Source organism: Stigmatopora argus, chromosome 8 (genome assembly GCF_051989625.1).
Source record: "Stigmatopora argus isolate UIUO_Sarg chromosome 8, RoL_Sarg_1.0, whole genome shotgun sequence".
In the NCBI taxonomy this organism is placed as follows: Eukaryota; Metazoa; Chordata; class Actinopteri; order Syngnathiformes; family Syngnathidae; genus Stigmatopora; species Stigmatopora argus.
Genome location: NC_135394.1, coordinates 8,185,189 through 8,205,674, shown reverse-complemented (window position 1 = coordinate 8,205,674; position 20,486 = coordinate 8,185,189). Strand labels below are relative to the sequence as shown.

The 20,486-nt window shown below is 38.1% G+C and overlaps 1 protein-coding gene and 1 long non-coding RNA gene across 7 annotated transcripts in view; one reads left to right on the top strand and one right to left on the bottom strand.

Moving 5' to 3' along the window:
* Positions 1-20,486, bottom strand: part of LOC144079403 (uncharacterized) — a 96,936-nt gene that overhangs the window by 2,404 nt on the left and 74,046 nt on the right. For 2 of the 6 annotated variants that reach the window (XR_013301511.1, XR_013301512.1), the window contains 2 exons: positions 1,337-1,495; positions 934-1,061 (listed from right to left, as the gene is read on the bottom strand). The exons of 2 other annotated variants lie outside the window; for them this stretch is intronic. The gene's annotated coding sequence lies outside the window, so the exon portion shown is untranslated. Of the gene's footprint in view, positions 1-534; positions 1,062-1,336; positions 1,496-20,486 lie in introns of those variants that run through there. 2 more of the 6 variants (XR_013301513.1, XR_013301514.1) reach the window with 2 other exon arrangements.
* Positions 7,172-20,365, top strand: LOC144079405 (uncharacterized). The gene is made up of 5 exons (XR_013301518.1): positions 7,172-7,347; positions 13,829-13,977; positions 18,192-18,359; positions 19,647-19,692; positions 19,790-20,365. It is a non-coding gene; the product is annotated as an uncharacterized LOC144079405 (long non-coding RNA).

The window sequence follows — 20,486 nt, the reverse complement described above, 5'->3', positions numbered from 1 at the left end:
ACAGTTTGGCGCAAAAAGGTTTGTTGATTAAGAATAGTTATTTTTTATGTCAATGGGATCATCTCAACGACAAACATTTTTCTCTGCTTGCTTTTGTTTGCATTGCATTGAATTTGTGTGTTTGTGTGAGATCAGATGAGGTAGACAGTTCAAATGTTTCAGATATTTTAATGGACTACATACACACTAACCAGCTAGCCAAAGTGGCAAAGTGCTTAGTAGAAGTCAGAGCTTACTTTTCAAACAAAACTTTAATTTCCGCATAAAACTAAAAATGCAAGATGGTTGAAATTCTATGGTACTACACATGCAATGTTCATTATGACTTTAATATGTGCATTTGCTTTAAGTTCAGATCCCCCAAACAACATAAAATCAAATGGAGTCAAAGTAAATTACAGTATATGACGAAAAAAAAATCATAATTCTTCTGACACTAGCATCATGGCAGTAAATCTGTCCCAGGCAAAAAAAATACCCAAGTGAAATGTTATGTTCTTATCACAGATTGTTTCACTGTAGTAACTCATGATGTTTGTGTCACCTTTGTTTTATTTTATGCTCGAGAGAAGACACAAGCTCCATGTTTACACATCTGATCACATCCATCATGTGTGTGAGAAAAGTGTTGACAAAACTATCATCTCCTGTTTCTCGAAAAAAAGAGCCCTTTTGTGCACACATTCATTCATGGCAGTGTTTGTTCCCGTGCTCTTTTTTTTTTTTTTTAGCAGTGAACAGGTGTGAAATGGTGACGCAAGAGGTAGCCTGGTTGCCATTGGCTCATTCAAGGGGCATTTAATAGTGTACAACGTAGAATTGTTCCATGCAATAACTGTTGTCTTAATATAACGTCAGGGATTTAAAACAAAAAACACAGTGTGGCTCTAAACTGTTAAGAGTTGACACTTTCATGGGGTACTCATAGCTTACCAAAAATCCACTGCCGCCCACGAACAAATAGGCTGTGCCAATGAGTGGAAGGATTCAAACAGCCTATCCTGCATGTTTTTGGTATGCGGGAGGGGAGATCGGGGAACCTGAAGAAAACACCTGCAAGCCTGAGGAGAGCAATGTATAAGAAATAATTTAACATAATTGTTCATGGGATTTAACTGGCAAACTACAAGAAACAAGACTTTACCCCTAAAAATCTGTCTAGCAAGGGAACGTTAAGTGCAGTCAGCGACCAATATTGTTGTCTGCCTGATTTGCAAGTTGACTGAGAAGCCAAAGCATGACAAACCACAGCATTTCCGAGTCTTAGCAACATTATTGAACTGGGGGAGGTAATAAAGCAAAGTCTTGGGGGGGGATTAGCGGCACGGCAGCTCACACTAAAACCCGCTGATTCCTGTGTGAGATCCTTCAGTCAGGTCTCATATGACACCATGATAGATGATTGAGGCTGGAAGCAGCGTGCAAACTCATCATGGTTTTCATCACCTGCAGCATCCACTGATACATCTCGGTGTCACCGCTTTTTAAGACAACCCTGGGAGCAGACAGAAAAGTTTTACAAGAGTGACTACAGGCTTTAACATGTCATCTCAGATGTGAGCTCTTTGGCAACGAAGACCTAACGAATCAAGTGGAACAAAACAGCGCTGGAGCCCATCTGTAGCTAGTTGCCCTTGACCAGAGATGAGATTAATGATTTCACAGACATGATGAATGGCTGAGGTCGGTGATGACAAGCCTTGAGTGACATGTTACAGGTGTGCTGCTTCCCAACTCTCCAAAGCCTGAAAGACCGACTCAAGTGCAATGCGTCTTCTTGTTCTTCATTTGGGGAAACAAGAGCGACAGCCGTTTGTCTGACGCCACCTTCTCTTATCCGCCAGCCTGTAGTCAGTCTGCGGCCATTAGGAAACGCGTCACCTCTGACCCCGTGTAATAAACAAGGTTATCCGTGCCTATGAAGTTCGGGTGGCGCAATCCCCGCCAGTTTGCTCCTTGTTGAGCTGCTGGCGCTTCTGACCGCGCACAGAAACAGTTGAGCTGTCACACATCAGAAAGGACAAGGAGCAGCCTTAAGAGCCAGTCAGCGCCAGTTGGCCTCCTGCTTGAGGAGAAAAGGGGAAATCAAAGGGCTGAAAAGGCAGCTGCACATGAGCTTTGGGTTACAAAATAAAGTTGACGAGGACCAGGCTAGACTGTGGTCATTTGTGGAAGAGGGACTGTCAAGCTTTTTTTCTGGCATTGCACAAAGTCTGCTGTAACACTTTTGACAAGACATCACCTTTCACTAATGTCTGACATGGCCACAGTTTCTAATCAGGGTTGACATCACAAACAAGAAAATGCTAAAACCTATTCAAAGAGAAAAAGGAGACGGCGTACTTAAGGGAAAACATTGCAACTGGCTATTTTTTTTTAGCTGGCCGGATAAGCTGTTCCTTTGTAATTTCAAATGTCCTGAGACACCCCCCATGGCCAAATTATTTTTGCAAAAATGATTAATACAAGCACCCCACAGTAACTCATACATTGTTGCAGAATTAATTATTTTTTTCCCTTCGTCTTTACAGGCCAATATGTAATTAGATATAGTATCTATTTTCCAATTTTAATGTTTGTCATGCTCTGTATTTTCTGATTAAATATTACTGAACTATAAATAGATTCCTCTGCTTACAACTATGCACGCTACAAAAAATATTTACATCTTGTGGCTTTCCACAACAAAACAAACTCCAAAGCAAAGGTTTCAGGGTTCAGTTTTGATTGACTTTATCAGATTATTTGACTAACTTTTCTCTTTGTCGCTAAATAAATTGAGAAAAATTCTTCTCAGCCTTCAGAAAAATGAAGTAAAACTTGTTTCCTCTAGAAAATGTGTCTAATGGTTGTCTAATCATAGGATTGCAGGATAGAAATCTGTATTATTTTAAAGATTTGAATCATTTTTGTGTAAACTTGCTTCCCTGCTTCCAAAAGAGATATATATAAAAAACATGAAAATGATCCTATAAGACATGCAACACAGAATTGTTTTGAATGAAAACACACCACTCCACCGATAGGAAACCAAAAGTGTGTCCCCACCCATCCACAGTTCAAGGTATCAAACCGTCAGCTGTTCACTTGGCAGGTAACCTTGACAAAGCAAATCCCAATCTATATGCATGGTGTCAGGCAGGGACATTGCCAGATGCTAATGCCAGGGACACTTTTGAAGGTTCTTGCCCTCCCCCTTGCCTTTGTGTCCCTGCTTGTAGCGCAGTACTGGAGACAGCCAACTGGTGGTGGTGTGCACTTACTTCATCAAACCATTCCTCTGCCTGTTGTTATTCATTAAAATGCCTCGGAATAATAAGTCCCTAAGAAACTGGGAGCATGTGATGAAGTCGTAGTTAATAATGTATACCCCCAACTCCCCCCATCGCCTCCTTCGAGCCCATCCTCCCTCCCATTGCCATTCCCATTCCTACCCCACCCAGCTTCTCTCCCTTCACTGCCAACCCTTTAAGTCCCTTCCAACCGCACTCCACCACACTTAGTTTATCCATGGCCTTGCGGCGAATGAGGGTAAAAATACATTAACATATTTATTTCTCTAGCTTGCCCTATATATATATATATATATATATATATATATATATATATATGTATATATATATGTATATATATAGGTATATATATATATATATGTATATATGTATATATATATATATATATATATATATATATATAGGTATATATATATATATATATATATATATGTATATATATGTATATATATATGTATATATATATGTATATATATATGTATATATATATATATATATATATATATATATATATATATATATATATATATATATATATATATCACACCTGTCAACCTCTGCAGATAACTGCCCTTATAAATGATTATTGATTCCCCTTACAAACCCCCAAAAAACCTTACAAACACCGTACGACTCGTACGGTGTTTGTAAGGTTTTTTGGGGGTTTGTAAGGGGAATCAATAATCATTTATAAGGGCAGTTATCGGCAGAGCTTGACAGGTATGTATATATATTAATATATATATATATATACACACATATACATATATATATATATATATATATATATATATATATATATACATATATACATATACATACATATATATATATATATATATATATATATACACACACATGTATACACTATATACCAGTGGCGGGCGGTGCATTTTCTGGTAGCGCCTTCAACGTATCAATCCAACCCTCAAAAACTATTTTATGGCTATAAAACCTCGATTATATATATATATATATATATATATATATATATATATATATATATATATATATATATATATATATATAACCTCAATTCAAATGAGGGTACATCTAAATATGTATATATATGTATATATGCATATATAGTTATATATATATATATATATAGGTATATATATATATATATAGGTATATATATAGGTATATATATATATATATATATATATATATATATATATATATATATATATGTATATATATATATAGGTATATATAGGTATATATATATATATATATATATATATATATATATATATATATATATATATATATATATATATATATATATATAAAACCTCAGTTCAAATGAGGGTACATCTAAAAGCTTTGCAATTGTCTTGTTTAGGCTGCCTATTGAGTCCACACAGCCCTAGATGGTGGCATGTACATGGGTAGGGAGAGCTATAGGCATGTGATCACATCTGAGAGGCCTTTTTTCTGCACTCTAGCAGCCATTCACACTGTGTAAGCACTGGAAAAAGTGCACTCCTCCGTGGGTCTGAACAAGCTTGCTGTGCTGAACTTCACACATCACAAACAGATGCCTCTTCAAAGGGTGCGCGATGATGTTTTCCTCTTTGCAATTTTCTTTGCAAGAAATCAAACCTGAATCACACATCCTTGTGTTAAGCCGCGGTCTCCCCTCACACTTTCACCTTCATCTCCTAATCGGCATCGTTTACTCTGTATATACACTGATTCTATTGAAAGAGTGACAAATGCATGAATTGAATCTTTATGGTTCAAGGTTCTAGCTCTGGTTTAGGAGGACGGAAAATAGCAACAAAATGGATCAAATTTGGGTAAAACTATTTCCCCATTGGGCACTTTTCCATTAGGCCTAGAATCATACACGAAGAGACCACAAACAGAGTGACGACTTCTTCCTTTTTTTGTTCTGGATCAAAATGACATCCGTTACAGGAGAAAGGATTCATTAAAAAATGTCATAAAAATAAAATGACATCTTTGACATATCCCTCTCATTTCTCTCTTTTAAACTCCAGATGCAAATGTACTTGTAGTATGGCATCCCCTATATATAGCTGCCACCAGAGGCTTTCTTTCAGGAGTCGGCCATAGTTCCTCAGGGGAGGGTAGAGATTGTGTGAGTAACACTGCTAAGGCAGCTATGCAACACTGGACCAGCATGGAGATAAGTAGGGAGGGGAGAACAATTTGGAGGGATTCGTCAGCAAGACCCGAAGAACCATGCTGATAGGAAGCCTGCATCCTTCTAATCCGACTTGATTGGCTGCTAGCTTGCCCCACTTTTGGGGTGCATGATTCCCCTCCCACTATGAGAGTCGTGTTTAACGGTTCCTACAACTGTCACTGGTGTCTTAATGGTAACTTTTCAATAAGCACTAAAATGTGTGGTTTAGTGATGTGTTATAAATGTGCAAACTGTGCTGTGAAAAAGAGAAAAAACAAACAAAACAACAATAATATAAACATGTATATAATAGTAAAATATTGAGGGGAAAACAAAACACAGAATAGATTTCAGTTGTTTTGCAATGAGATTGTAATTTTGTCCAGTTTAAAAGATTACAAGAAGCAATTAGTTTTAATCTCGTCTACTTACAAGTTTTTAGATATTGGTAGTTTAAAAATACTATTGATTCTAGTTGTTCTTCATTAACTTGCAATAAGAAAAAGTAATAGCAGTGTAACATGCACAATATCATCAAGGAAAACAAAATTATATATATACACACATTTTTGGACTATAAAGACACAGCAGCCTATAAGCCGCATTGACCGAATTTTACAAGGAAATTATTTATTCACTTAGAAGTTGAATTGGAATACATAAGCAGTGTATTATGCAAAATTTACCCAAGAAGATATTAAAGCTTTCCAGCATGTAAAAATCCATGAATAAGATGCACTGGACTATAAGCCGCATGGTTCAGAGCTGAGAGAAAAGGTAGCATCTCATAGTATTAAAATTACAGCGTATATATATATACATGTAATTGAAATAAACATGAACTAGTCTAAAGAATGGAATTTAACATGCTGATCTCGTGCAATTGTATTGCTTGGCTATTTTTAAGTATTTCATTTTTTTATCACGTTAGATTATAAGATGTGAATGTAACATAAGAAAAAAAAATAGATAGTGCTCACTGCTTCCTTTGTGGTTGGCAAAAACTCGCATTATCCTGCAGGTGAACAGATGCACTCACGCTGTACTTATGCACGAGTGTTTCATTGTTAATTGTGAGGACTGCTTACGAGTGACTCCAAACGAGTCTGGTTTTCACAGTTCGCTAATCAATTTCATATTGTCTTTTAGTTTCACATGTGCTTCTGGAGCTCTTGCGGTACAAGTCCAACTCCGCACCCAAACGCCCATGAAATTTACAATAAAGACTGCCATCATGTCTCCATGTTGTTGTAATACAAATATTCATGGCAATTTAATCAGCAAATAGACACCGGGTGTTGTGAGTGGCCCTGTCTGATTATATTGGATTTACTTGGCAAGATTTGAATGGAAAAAAGCCGACAATGTGTCAGGGCCCACTAGAAAATCCTCATATGGTTCCACTTTGGAAATGCAGAGCATGCAATGTCATCGTACGACCATTTATTCATCATTCAAATATGTTTTAGGGTACTATAAATGAGGCTGCGACACCGGAATGGAGTCGAGGGTGTATTCGATGGCCGTTTTTCTTTGGCACAGAGATGCATTCACCTGACTCCCATTCTCTCAGAATTATAGCAGCTTTGATGAAAATGCATGAAGACTTGCTGGCTGACCCAACCAATCTCCCCTCCCCTAGGAGACGCTTGAATTGTTTAACGCTCCCCGTTTTCTTGCCCACTGTTCCCACAACGTGACACAAGCATTACAGCCACGATGCACAGAGGCTTCTAATCCACTGCTGGTCTCAAAGCACTCCGAAGGGCCAATAGGGTGCATGCCACCGAATCAAGCGGGCCCAACTAAGCTATGGTAAAACATTTCGGACGCAGCCGAGCGTGGATTGAGCAGCCGAGACGGCACGCTGCACTCTACTTGATGCAATATTTTTGGGTAGGGTCTGAATTTATGTATGGTACTGAATTTTGTCAAATTGGCTTCAATGTCTGCATTGTGCCAGTAACAACAAATTGACACTGAAGAAATTGAAATGTATTTATGTATGTACGCCACAATATTAGCAGCACTCTTCAATACAATTACTGTAATAACATTTCTTCATTTTAATTGTATAGTAGAGTAACTGCAGTGTATGGTAAATGTTTTCAAATGTTTACACAATGTACAGTATGAGGAGAAAGAGTTGTAGGCCTCTTTGTACTCAATAATAAATAAATATTCCTTGAAAATAATAAAACAGGAAGAATAGTATTAAATATTGCAACAACTACCGAAGTTAAATTCATCCAAAATGCTTTCTCTGTCTTAACAGGTCTAAATACCGTATAGTCCAAACACTAATAATAAACTTTTCTTTCTTTGTCTTATAACACATACATTATCAATTAAAATAAAAAAAAGTATAATATGAACAGCCTAAAACAGCATACACTATAGTATATTCACCACAGTATATTTATTCATTCATTCTATTTTAAAATTGTGACTTCTTGAAAGTAAACCAGAGTGCTAAAAATAATAATAAAATGGGATTATTTTTTATATTGCCTTTCTTTTCTTGGTTTAAATCAAGTGCTACTAAATCATTTTCACCCCACAGAGAATGCAATGTGGCATTTGCAGGCCTCTTAAACTCCATTAGATTCTTTGCCGAGCCCCAGAGATGTCGCCAGACGGGACAGCAAATAATATATCTGCCGATTTTCTCTCTCTCAATTTAAGATGCCTGATAAAGAACTTCATTGTTATTGACCACATTCATGGAACACAGTCAGTTGTATTTGCAAGTGTTGAAAATGAGATATTTCTGTTGAGGGGTGGGCGATATTTATCTCTCTGTGACTATTTAGCTCCCCCCTTTTTTGGAACGGCAAGAATATTACTAGGAATCCAACATTTAATGCAGCAGTAATCCTGGTGATTAAGACCTGCTGACAGTTGAAAGTAAAGTTTATTGTTACTCTGGGAGCTTTGGGTGTGCTGCCATATTAAAAATGGACTTTACGTTGATAAAAGTGCACACAGGAGACAATTGGAGATCAGAGAGCGGCCCAGTGAGGGGCTTCTAGCTACAATGGGGGTGTGTGTACAACGCTATACACTAATACAAATGTCACAAGTTCTGAGTGAAAGCAGAAAGAATTATATAAAGAAAACACATGATCTTGAGCTGTTTGTATTAAGAGATTACGAGGGGATATTCGTGGTTAAAGCAGGTAGGGGGAAAAATCTTTCTTCCACATGCTTGTTGTTGTTCTCTTAAGTCATATTAGTTCGTAGAGAACAAAGCCTTACAATACGCACGCAAAATGAATACAATTTCTGTTAGGATGTACGTAATTTCACGGAAAATTATATAAAATGATATTGAAAATATGACATATCCAAAAAATGAAAGTCTAATTTGCTTTGATGTGTAAGCAAAGTAAAAATCAGTTAAAGATTTATTCTTTTGCTCGGCATTGAAATTGCAGGTCTGAACGGATTTTGTAAATGCAAAAAATCTAAAGCACGGATAAAGGGAAGTGATAAGGTTAAAAAAAAGTAAAGAAGCAAATAAGATTTATGAAAAGATTTGATCATTGCTTTTTTAAAAAAGCACTAATAATTAAGAATGTATAAAATCTCTGCAATAATCCTTTTTAAAAAAATGTTACTTTCACTTGTGCCTCCATTATTGGGTAGAAAGCATAAATGGTCTACTAATGACACATTTGATAGATATTGCATGGTTAATTTTATTGAGTATAGAAAGCATTGAAGTGTCTGGCAAATTAAGTTTCTTACTTTAGAAAATTGTCTCTATCTGTTCAGTAAAATATAGTAAACATATAAGCCACGGTAAAAAAAATAAAAAATCAATTTATATATTCATCTTTTTACATTTCATTTTGTTATACTTGCAGTTAATTTGTTACCGGGTAGGTTAACATACAGTATGAGAGAAAAAAGAGAAAATGACTGTCCAACAATTTCGGGGTGCACCAAAATAAATACAATAAGTACAGTTATATCAACGTAATGCACAGTCCAAAGCTCTGTTAAAATCACTTTCAGTATTACCTTCAGAAGTCTTCTAGTAGTTAATTATAATCAACATTGCTGCATCTTAACTAAAATTCTACTTTAATCAATGTTCTTAGAAAAAACAGTTCCTACACCTTAAATCCAATCAAAATTTGAGTTTAGACGATGAATAAGACCAGCCAGTTCTACTGCAGGCATATCCAGGCATATCATTATAAGGTAAATTTGAAGCCCCCAACAAGTGTTCAGAACTATCAAGTGTACTGTAAGCGAAAACTCCACTTTTTTTTAACCCTGCCTTTGACACTGAAGGGGCACAATCATGGTGGTGGAGGGTCTTGGAGCAAACCTTTAGGTGTCACTATACTTTCAAAAATACGTTCCGCCCTCCCTCACACTCGACCCCCAGCAACAAAATGCCGTCACTTTGGGGCTGCTATTGTTCGGGAACATCAGTTCTGGCTTTCATTCAGGGGCAGCGACACCAAGCAGGCAGGCCCTTTGCCGGTTTGCTCCTCCAGGGGCCCATGATGAATGACTGGAGAAACAACTCTAGAGTTGTTCACAAACTACGATTTTTCACCGAGGCGTCAATCCAGACTCCAACTTTGACTTCCAATCATCGTTCCCCAGTGAGCAACTCTCCCCCTTCTTATTTAGTCGACAATTCATTCTTTGTTGAATGGAAGCATAGGACATATTGAATGGGAACAAGCTTTGTACAGAGCAACTGTGGCAAATAATACTCCTGTTTACCCGTAATTTTATTCTTGCAGACGTAAAAAGCCCTTTTTATGTTAAGCGGCAGAGTTGAAGCGCAGCTTTTTAAGTCTCAACATTACATATTGAACTGTGGGAGAAGGGAGGAGGGGCATAATTACATCCATATGCTCACTGTTTGTGGTTAGGCGTATTTCTATTCAGGGAAAAACGTGGTTTTATGCTGAAAGACTTACTATTCAGAAAATAACCTTTGTAGATGAGAAGATTTGAGAGTGTTTTCCTCCCTGCTGCCCTCCGTCATGCTCCCTCTCTCACTCATTACAATTTTACCACGACATCGTGGCGGATAGAGAAACGCCATCGATGCCGCGTTCTGTACTAATCAGGCTGCACATTGCGAACTCGTTAATATTCAGACCACCCTCTGCCAGGCAAAAAAAAACAACAACAGGCATAATCACAGAGCCTGAGCAACAGCAATGACAAACACAGCGCCGGTGTTGACAAATAAAAACATGCTAATGAACACAACAAAGGCAGTGTGGGTGATTGCGTGTGTATTTTGTGGAAGGAGGGGGGTTTAAGGGGATGTCACAGTGAGTTTGTGAGGTTTTGGTGCTAGTATCACCTCAGGGATGCTGTTGTCATGTACGCTGATGTATGCAAATGTACAACAGTCAGTGTGATTCTCCCTGCGTACAGGTTTTTCTTCAATGATCCAAAAACTTGACAAGCTTATGTTGAGTTCATTAAAGATGCTGAAAGTGTGAGTTTGTTTGGGAAATTTTGGTAGTCTAAAACGTGCCCTGCAATGGGTTGGTGATCATCAGTGCATTGAGTATTTGACCTCTGCCCTGGATCTAAGAAATGAAAAAACTATAGAAGAGTTTCCCACGTTTGGTAGTTTTCTTATTTGAGAAAGAAAATGAAAAAAAGGAAAAAAATCGCTGTGTAATGACACTGACTTTTCGTGCCTAGGCGAGTACTTTTGACTTACGATTGGGGTATTGCGATTCTTGGCTCGAGTGTTTGATGTCAGGCCTTAAAACAACCTTTAAGGCAAGACTGCAGAAAATGCAACCATTTTCTCTCTTCGACTTAATGCTTCTGTTGAAAATTAGCTCCCAGACAATGTTGCTGTGTGATTTGACATGGCATGCATATTGTTCCAGCCCGGTTGGGATTTGTAATGCAGAGCCTTGCAGAAATGATCCACAGGTAATTAAAAGTCAGCTGGGTTCTTTATGTGAGACTTTGCAGGACTCCACAAAACTATTAATGACTCTGACATAACACGGCAAGGGAAAGAAACATTAGGAAGGAAACTCTTCCTCTATCGTTGGCTACAGTTTAAACTTTTGATACCAATTTCTGATGTGGTGACTGGTGTTATTAACTGCAGATGAGGAATTGTTTATTGCTATAGTCATAGCTGATGAACCGAACAGCATAGAATCGTAATGTGTAATGAAATGGCACACATCTTAGAACAATATCAAAGCCTACATCCAATAACACAAGAGAAATGTTATAGATAGCTGTCTGTAATCTGTGCAAATACAAAACAAAATAAGAAGGAAAATTGACTCTTCACCACAAAATCAAGGAGAGAAAAAATATGATTTTTTTTGCCACCCAAAAATGATCAAAAGTGTTCATTGAAACAGAATATACAGTCAAATCTGTTCATGCTAAAAGGCCAAGTCAAAGCCCAAACACAGTAGGGTTCTTTAAAAACCAAACTTCATTATTATCATTGTAATACAAAGGATTTGAAAGCAAACCATGCCAGTCTGTGGAATTATCGTCACGCATTTAACATTTCTGATTTACAGAAAGGGTAGTTGAAAGCTATATGTAAATAATAAACCCACCTGTCCAAATTAAGCTCCTGTCTAGTAGTTGTAGAGTTGCCTCGCGGCATTGGATAACTAACTGCCGATGTAGAAGTGAAATTAAAAAAGAAAAGAGCAAGAACAAAGCCTAAGTGTGATAGAGAGGCGTCGGTGAAACAGCGCAAAAGCGACTGAAAGGATCACCAAGAATTAAAAAGTGGTGCAGGCATTAAAGAAAAAACCTTGTGTTTTTTAAATGCAGCGCTTCAGACAGCGGCAGGCCAGATGTCCTTGGGCATGTCACGCTGCCATCTGTTCCCTCTGTCTGGCCTGTCAACACACCTCTAACTCCAGTTTAAACATGACATTCCAGCTTCCTTACACACCGAGGGCAGCCTTTCGTCACCCTAAGCCAGGGAGATGGAAAATTTTTGAGAGGGTGACAGAAAGAAAAGGATGTGGCGGGAGGCGGTCGGCTCGGAGATAATGCACAGGCAAGCAACGGGAATGACCTTTTCCACAGCAGCCTGTCTTTATGAGCTGATTTTGTTATCAATGTATTACTCCCTGGACAGGCAGTAGAGCTTCAATAATGCCATTGAACCGACAGTCCATCAGCGTGGGACGAAGAGGGGCTCTCACACTGGCATCCTGTGGGGCATTGGGTTCCAACTGATTGTGCTCGTAAATGAGCGTGGCTCTCATAAAATCATGTGGTAACTGCTTAGCAGTGCACAGGAAGACGGCTTTCCCTATCAAAGGCTCAATTACAACACGGGAGGCTTGTTTGCTGTGGCGCTTTCCTTCGCTGGTGAACTTAATCATGTGTTCACTGAAATGTGCAATATGGACTATTTGGAGGAAACAACATGCTGCCACTCTTTTATGTCTATTGTTACTGCTTATTTCACAATGAAAGTGTCACTCAGTTGTGTTACATAACACTTATAAAATATCTATACCTATATTAGGAGTGTTACATATTTCATATTTGAGTTGTGTTCACCTCCTGCCATAAATAGGATGGTTAAGCAGAAGATTTGTGGTGTAATATTTTTTTCAGTACAGGCTTTAAAAAAAAAGTAAATAAAAAGGGACCAGCGCAGGGTTAGAATTCAGTAGTGAACTCTGTGCTTCATCTTCGATTAGCCTTTACTACGATCTCATGCAGGGTGGCAGTGGCTCAAGTTAAAAGTATTGACTGAGCTGCCTTGGGCCAGAAGTTCAGAACATGTGCATTCCCTCATGGAGCCGACTACTATGTCGGGTAGAAAAAAATGGAAGTTGCCTTAGGAATTTAGTGTGAATGCTAAAAAGAAAAAAAAAACCTCCCTAGCTTCTACAAGACGAATTTTTGTAATCCATACAAAAGAACTTACAGTATACTACTGAGTGAGATAATCTTTGCATACCCCCTTTAAAACAGGGGAAATGACTCAGTTCTGAATAAACAGTGTAACCATCAAACTCATGTTAAATTGGAGTCATGCCATGATTTAAAGTATCTCTGATTAAGGTCAAATACAGATGACTTCAGTATGCACTTCCAAGTCACATTTTCCATCAGATGTCATGGTCAAAAGACATTCCAAATGATCATAAGAGTCTTCGTGATAAAAAAAATCCAGCTCAGTTCTTTCTTTTATTTATGCATTTATTTTTTTACCAGAATTTAAATGGAACATGCAAAAAGTTGTAAGGACTAAAGGAATATCCCGATAATTGGTTCAGAGAAATAAAGATAAGTAGTAATACCTTCTGCAGCAAGAGTTTAAAAGCATGAAGATGTGGTTTACGATAGTGTTTGACTCTAAATATATTACTTTCAGGTCCAGAGAGAAGCATCTCTGTTCACTGATGGGAGCCAAAAGAGCTGAGGTGTTGCTTAAAGAGCAACCTGATGGAAAGCGTTGCAGGACTGTGCCAGTAGCCAGGAAGGCTAATGACACCTTGAAGGAAATGCCTCACCAATTATAAAGTAAATAATAACATAAATTGTTCCACCGTGAAAAATAAAGTCTTAACTTTTGTTCTATGTGCATAACATCAAGCCGAACAACAATAAACTTTCCCTGCATGTCTTGATGCTCTGCCGATGATTCTACAAGGACCATGCTTGACACTTTCCTCCTACTCTTTTATTGACTGATGCAGAAGGGAAGTGGGATCCCGACCCACTCCTGACTTGGGGAAATTGCTATGACCTCTTTACACTTTTGAAAGGAAGCCAAACTTGGCACGTAAAAGCCAGAGTGCTTATGGCCGCCTCCCCTGACCCCAAAGACCTTCGTTAAGCATACCTCCTTCAGCCAATTATTCAAACACACACACAGCTCCTGCTGAATGGATTAAGTTACCGCTGCACAGAAATGATTTCTGCCTCTGTTTTGCATTCTCTCACCATTTGCATCATGGGAAAAGAGGAATGCCCAAGCATTAACACCAGTAGGCTTCCCGTACAAAAGGTCCACATTCATGAGTTATCCTGGAGACCAGATGTTCTCGTCAAGTGTGAATGTGTGTGTATTTGCAAGATGGAGGGGCATTTTAGTTTTTGAGACGGATCACAACGGATCATGCCATGTGTGTGCCTAGGCCCTCAGGGCTTTTGTAGTGACCTGGACACTCTTGAAAAATGAAGGTGAGAGGATCATGCAAGCTCCTTAACACACTTGGGAAAACACGTATGTGGATTTAAGTTTACATTTGATGAATGTCAACCTCCCAACAAGGCATTCCTCTGTATGCTATTGGTCATAGTCAAGTTAACAAAATATAGGTATAAGGGCGTTTCCACAGGAACACAAGTGCCGCAATTGTACATGATTATCCAATTTCTTAAATGCAATTTATTTTTATTGTATGCTCATATTATATATTTATATAAAATACACTATATTTAACTGATTGACTGCCATTGAGGAGCCCTCACAGTGTGAAAAGATTGGAGGTCTATTGCTGTTAATAGCACTGAAACAATATTATGCTATCCTTACCAGTTCATATAAAGTAGACGTCTAGCTTCCTCAAAAGGCAGTCAATCAGTTATGGCCTTGTGTACATTTTATTGAGCAAAAGGGTTGTAGCAAAATTAAAATTCTTGGTCAAAACCGAATATGATGAGGCTGAAAAATGGGACATTCATTCATTCTTCTTCCATACCGCGCATCCTCGCAAGTGTTGCTGGAGCCTATCCCAGCTGACTTCGGAAGAAAGGCAAACTACACCGTCAGTCAGCCGCAGGGCACACAAAGAGACACACGACATTTCTCACTCACAATCATATCGTCACCAGTGGGAATGAAGCCCGCCCAACCCAAAGTCAGGCAAGTGAACCACTACACCATCAGGCGGCCTAAAAATGGAACAATGTGGAGTTTTCATGTTTTCCCCAAGCCTGCATGGGATTTCAAAGTTGTCCCAAAAGTTTTTAGGGTCCACTGAATATAATATTTAAATGGTACAGAAAACCTTGCGACAATTAATCCAAACACGAACTATTAATTAATTTATTTGAAAGAACACCGTTGGTATAAGCGTAAAAAATAAGTCATATTGCCACTGGGAAGGATCACGTTTGTTTTGATTTTTGTAATGTGTATAACAGAAGTACATATCTATGTGCATGTTTCCAAGGAACTTGTTTAGCTTAAAACGTGACCAATAGGGGAAAACCCACCTCAAACCCAAAACGTGAAAAGCCAGTTAATTATACATTTCCAGTGAGAGCTCTGCAAACACGAGACAAAAGTGTTTTACTTTGATGTGGGAGTTTCTTATGATGGAGTGACGCCATGAAGCCTCTCGTTAAAGTTAGCTTGTTGCTCCTTCAGCAGGTGCTTGCGTATCGTGGGACAAATGCGAATTGTAACTTTTATGGCAAAACACTATAAGCCTCAATTTCCTGGTAAAAAAAACCTCCAAAACAAAAAAAATGTAATAATCAGGTTACGAAAAGAGTTAATGAGAAAATCTTGTTCCACGATATGAAAGTATTTCAAGTTATGAAGAGCAAAAGCTCAAAAACATCAAGGGTTTCAAGATGACCAAACAATGTATTCAATGCAAACCTTGTCTCAAACAGTTAAGTGGTCTGTTACACCAAAGCAGAGTCCTGCTTATATCTCAGAACTCCAATCCAAACAATAAAAAGCCTCTACATCCTTCAGTAAAACACCTCCATGTTATCGGGCATCTAAGCGGCCATTATAAGGACTAACCCAATTTGTGGAATACGCCCCAACACGAGCATCCATTCTCCTTCCATCAGAGGAAAGCTGAGGGTTGCTGGATTGCATTCTGATCAAATGTGCATGTTCTATGTTGACAGGCTGTAACTTCTCCAAAATGCGGCCCCACATATTTGTCTGTATAACTGACACTTGGATAAATAAATTGGGCTATAGCTCCATCAACAAGCTGAGTACCTTGGCCCATTTTCTTTCAAAATGAACAATACGAACAGAATGCTGTCAGAGTCTCATTCACACCTTGACATACCACATATGAGCATCAGAAATAAAACATTCAAATCTCTGGAGCAAACTGCTTCAAGGACATTCTAATTATATGAATGAGCTGCCAAATTCACCTTTGACATGGAAAACAAAAAAATATGGTGAACAAGACAGCATGGTGGACGCTAGCACCAGCGATACCTGCAAAGGGCACACATAATAAATAAAAAAAATGTTTTACACCTCCCACAGGATTTGGCCCAAAAGTGCAAAGTTCTGACAAATCAGTTAAATTCTGAGGCAAGAGAGTGAAATGTGGTGAATAAAAAGAAGAGAGCATGTCTGTGTTTGGGAGTCAGACATATTTTATTTACTCTTTTTTCAGCAGTGCGCTGCAGTCTAAATGAGACTTCCCATTTAGGAGACAGTTTTGTGTTTTTGTTCGGTCTCTCCTTCTTTCAAAGGATTTGAATTGAAATGAAATGTGTCAAAAGTGCCTCACTATGTAAAATATTTCACATCTTTGTGGATTAAAAAGCCTTGGCGGAAATAAAAGGAATACAAGGGGGAAGTAGATTTGGAAAAACATTGTCTGCCTTTTGAGTATATTTAAATTATTCCCAATGTGGGGAAAAAAAAGAAAATTAGATGAGGTTATCAAGCCATAAATCAGCAGGCCAGGAATTAAAAAGTACAAAAGAAACAAACAGCCAACGTCATGCTGCTTTGAATGTGTGCCTACTTCCCCCTACACTGCAGGAGTTCAAAAGAATAATAACTTTGCCCTCACTCATCACCGCCCAGAGAAGCGTTAGGTCAGCTCATAATATTGTTATGTGTTATTTTTTTTAATTAGTTACCCCAACCAGATCACTGGAGACATGCAGCAATGTTACTTGGTGAAAAGTGTGAACCAGTCTGGTGATTAAAGCAACGCAGGCGACCTGAAAAGACAATCCACATTTGTTAGAGGACAATTCTGCCATCTTTTTTAGATTCAGTGCTGCGTCTGAGTGGCACAAAGGGGCCATTAATTGAGAAATATGTCGAGGGGGAAGGTAAAAATATAACAAAGACAGTTTTAATTAAAATATACTGGGCTGTAGTTTGCATTTTGTATAGGCGTAATTCACAGATTCTGTTTAAGAGCTAAGGATTTAAACATATAGTTTGCATCTGGCAATTGCAAGAATTATTCACGTACTGAATTTCATGATTTTCTCCGAGACATAACCGTTACTGGGTTTGCCAACTCTTTTACCACAAGATCAGTTTTTCCTCTGCTAAAAATGCTATCAAACTAAAATAGCGCCAAACCAAGCATGTGGAAATATGGACTGTTCCCTGATTGGCCACAAAAAAGTAACCAAGAAGTCTGGGACTAGGCACTAATGAGTGAAACAGCACTCATAACAAACTGATCTAACACTATTTGTAGGTGCTACCGCAACATGTTTACCAAGTGTACTAAGAGGGGAAAATATTCTGTTAAATTGGATTAAGACCAGATTGTTTTCTTGCAATTCCTTTTACAGCACACTAAATTGTACCACCTTTAAACTTTCTGAAGATAAAAACAGCCTGGGACTTGCTATTATTTGAACATATCTAAAGGTCTGAGTCTAATCCCCTGGCAAAAAAAAATGAAAGAAATTTGAATTTAGGTAAAGGTGACTTGCAGTTGGTGGAGAATACATGGAAGAAACGTAATGCATGTTCTATTTGATCTCTGCAGGGCTCATTGTAGAATTGTGGCCCATGCTGAGGAGACATTCCCTGCACAGTCTACAAATTGAAGAATCCCAGCATTACTCTTCTATCAACTTACGATGACTAGAATTTTAGAGTCTTCAAAGAGGCACCTGCGATTTGGCAGTTTGCTACAAAAGCTTCCCATTTGTATGTACGTATTTTATATTTGGTTTTCATTTTGCATGATGTATTCTGCATTAGCCCCCATGCGATCAGAATGTACTAGAAGTTACTCACCAATAGACAAATATTCGTACGATATAACACAGCAGTTTAGTCATGGAAAAATCGGTTTGTGACAATCTTGAGTAATATCATGCATCCTGTGATTCCAAGATTACAATTTCAACATTCTGAGCAGAAACATTTGATTTTTTCAGTACATCCCTGTGTCGCTCTTTCGTTCAGCAATGGTTCCAAACAGCATGTGTATTGGTAAAAGGAAGGAATAAAAGTCTGTACTTCTTGTTGTCAGTTACGTGGCCTTATGTACTGTAAACCTGAGTTAATCTCCCAATTTATGTTTAAATATGTATTAGCACCACTAAATCCCACCATGAATGAGACTGAAACCTTCTATTTAAATAATTGTTGTGTTTTTTTCTAGTAGATTTACCCATGAATATGAAACTGAAACAGCTCCAAAAGTCAAAAAGAAATATACATTTTCCCCTACCTAGTGATAAAAAATAAAAAATGCAGAGCCCATAAGGCAGCAAAGTAAAACATGACAACATTTAATAGAACCTGCGCACGGAGTGAACGTAAAGTACAAAAATATCTTGCTATGGATCAAAAGCAGAGTAGTAGTACCCCATTGAAGACATCAAGTTGTAGCTTACGTTTTCATTTTTTTTAGTGTGCAGTGAAATGATTGCAGGGGCGAAAATAATTACAAGTTGTTTTCCATCACCTTCCCACAGGATGAGGCCAGCAGTTTCCCAATGTCCTGTTTTGCATCGGTCAAATTATTAGACGTGATTTTGCTTTCGGAATTTTCTTCTATCAACTATAATGTTTTCATTATTATTTAAGGCTTTTCTTTGATACACAGGATCCTATGTTGAACCAGAGCCTCCCAATCAACAGGTTCAATTCAACCATCACTCAGTACAGCTCAATTCCAGCCCAAGTGTAATATGAGACACTGAAGATTCTAATCCAAGAGAAAATAATGACTGATTCTAATGCTTAACTCAATTTCCACTTGCTTTTGTATGTTCTTCCTACAATCAGCATGGAGAAAGTCAAACAAATGTTGGAGAAAGTGGGTAGAACCAGTCACAGCAAGCCAGTGAAAATGGATAAAAACAAACAAGAGGGGCATGAATTTACCTCTATAGCTTAAATTTGCAAATGGATTCGGGACGATTCAAGCACACACCTCATATTTACCACATTTCTTCAATCATGTACGTCTCTGTGTGTGTTCTCACAGTGCAAAGACCGAACTCACCAAAGTCAAAACAAGAAGGCGATTTCAGGTATGAAGCTGGCACAAACATTTAAGGGTGAGCCCAATGTGCCATAGCAAATCTAATCAATCATTCAATCATTTTCAACATCGCTTATTCTTGTCAGGGTCGCGAGGTGCCGGAGCCTATCCAAGCTGCCTTCTGGGAAAATCACCAAAGTTTTTAAAAGGTAAACCTGGTAGAATATTAAGTTGGGCCTCCTCAATAACAACGCAACGTATAAGCAAGTGAGCTACACATTAAGGTTGACTAAGCTGTTGCTAGTGCACTATTTTGAAGGCAAAATTTACAGTTAGCACAACTTAAAATTTCAAGTTCTGCTTACTCATAAAGGTACGTTTTCCCCAAAACTTCATAATTCAAATTATCACAACTCATTGTTTGAATAACTAACTTGGTAACGTGAGTTACCAATATTCCGTATAACAAGTGGTGCTGAAAATCTGGAGAGTTGGAGTCGTTCTGACTTCAAACAGTAAGTAAGCAAAACTTTTCTCCGGTTTTATTTTTTAGAGTGTACAATTGAATATTAATATTTGCGTATTTGTGTATGCAAAACCTTAAAAATGCGTGCAGTTCAATATGAACTGTGAGACGATAGGTGGTGTCGAGAATGATTGATTATTCAATTTTATTGTAAAACACATTGAGAAAATCCAGCGCTCCAATTTTGACTGTGAAAATAAGAAGGCGCAAACACAGAAGCAGCTGTATACTAACACGACAATTTCTCTACATTTCATACTCTTTTTTTCCTGCACAAAAAGACGCCGGTCCAGACTCTACCCGCGTTCAGGCTGCAT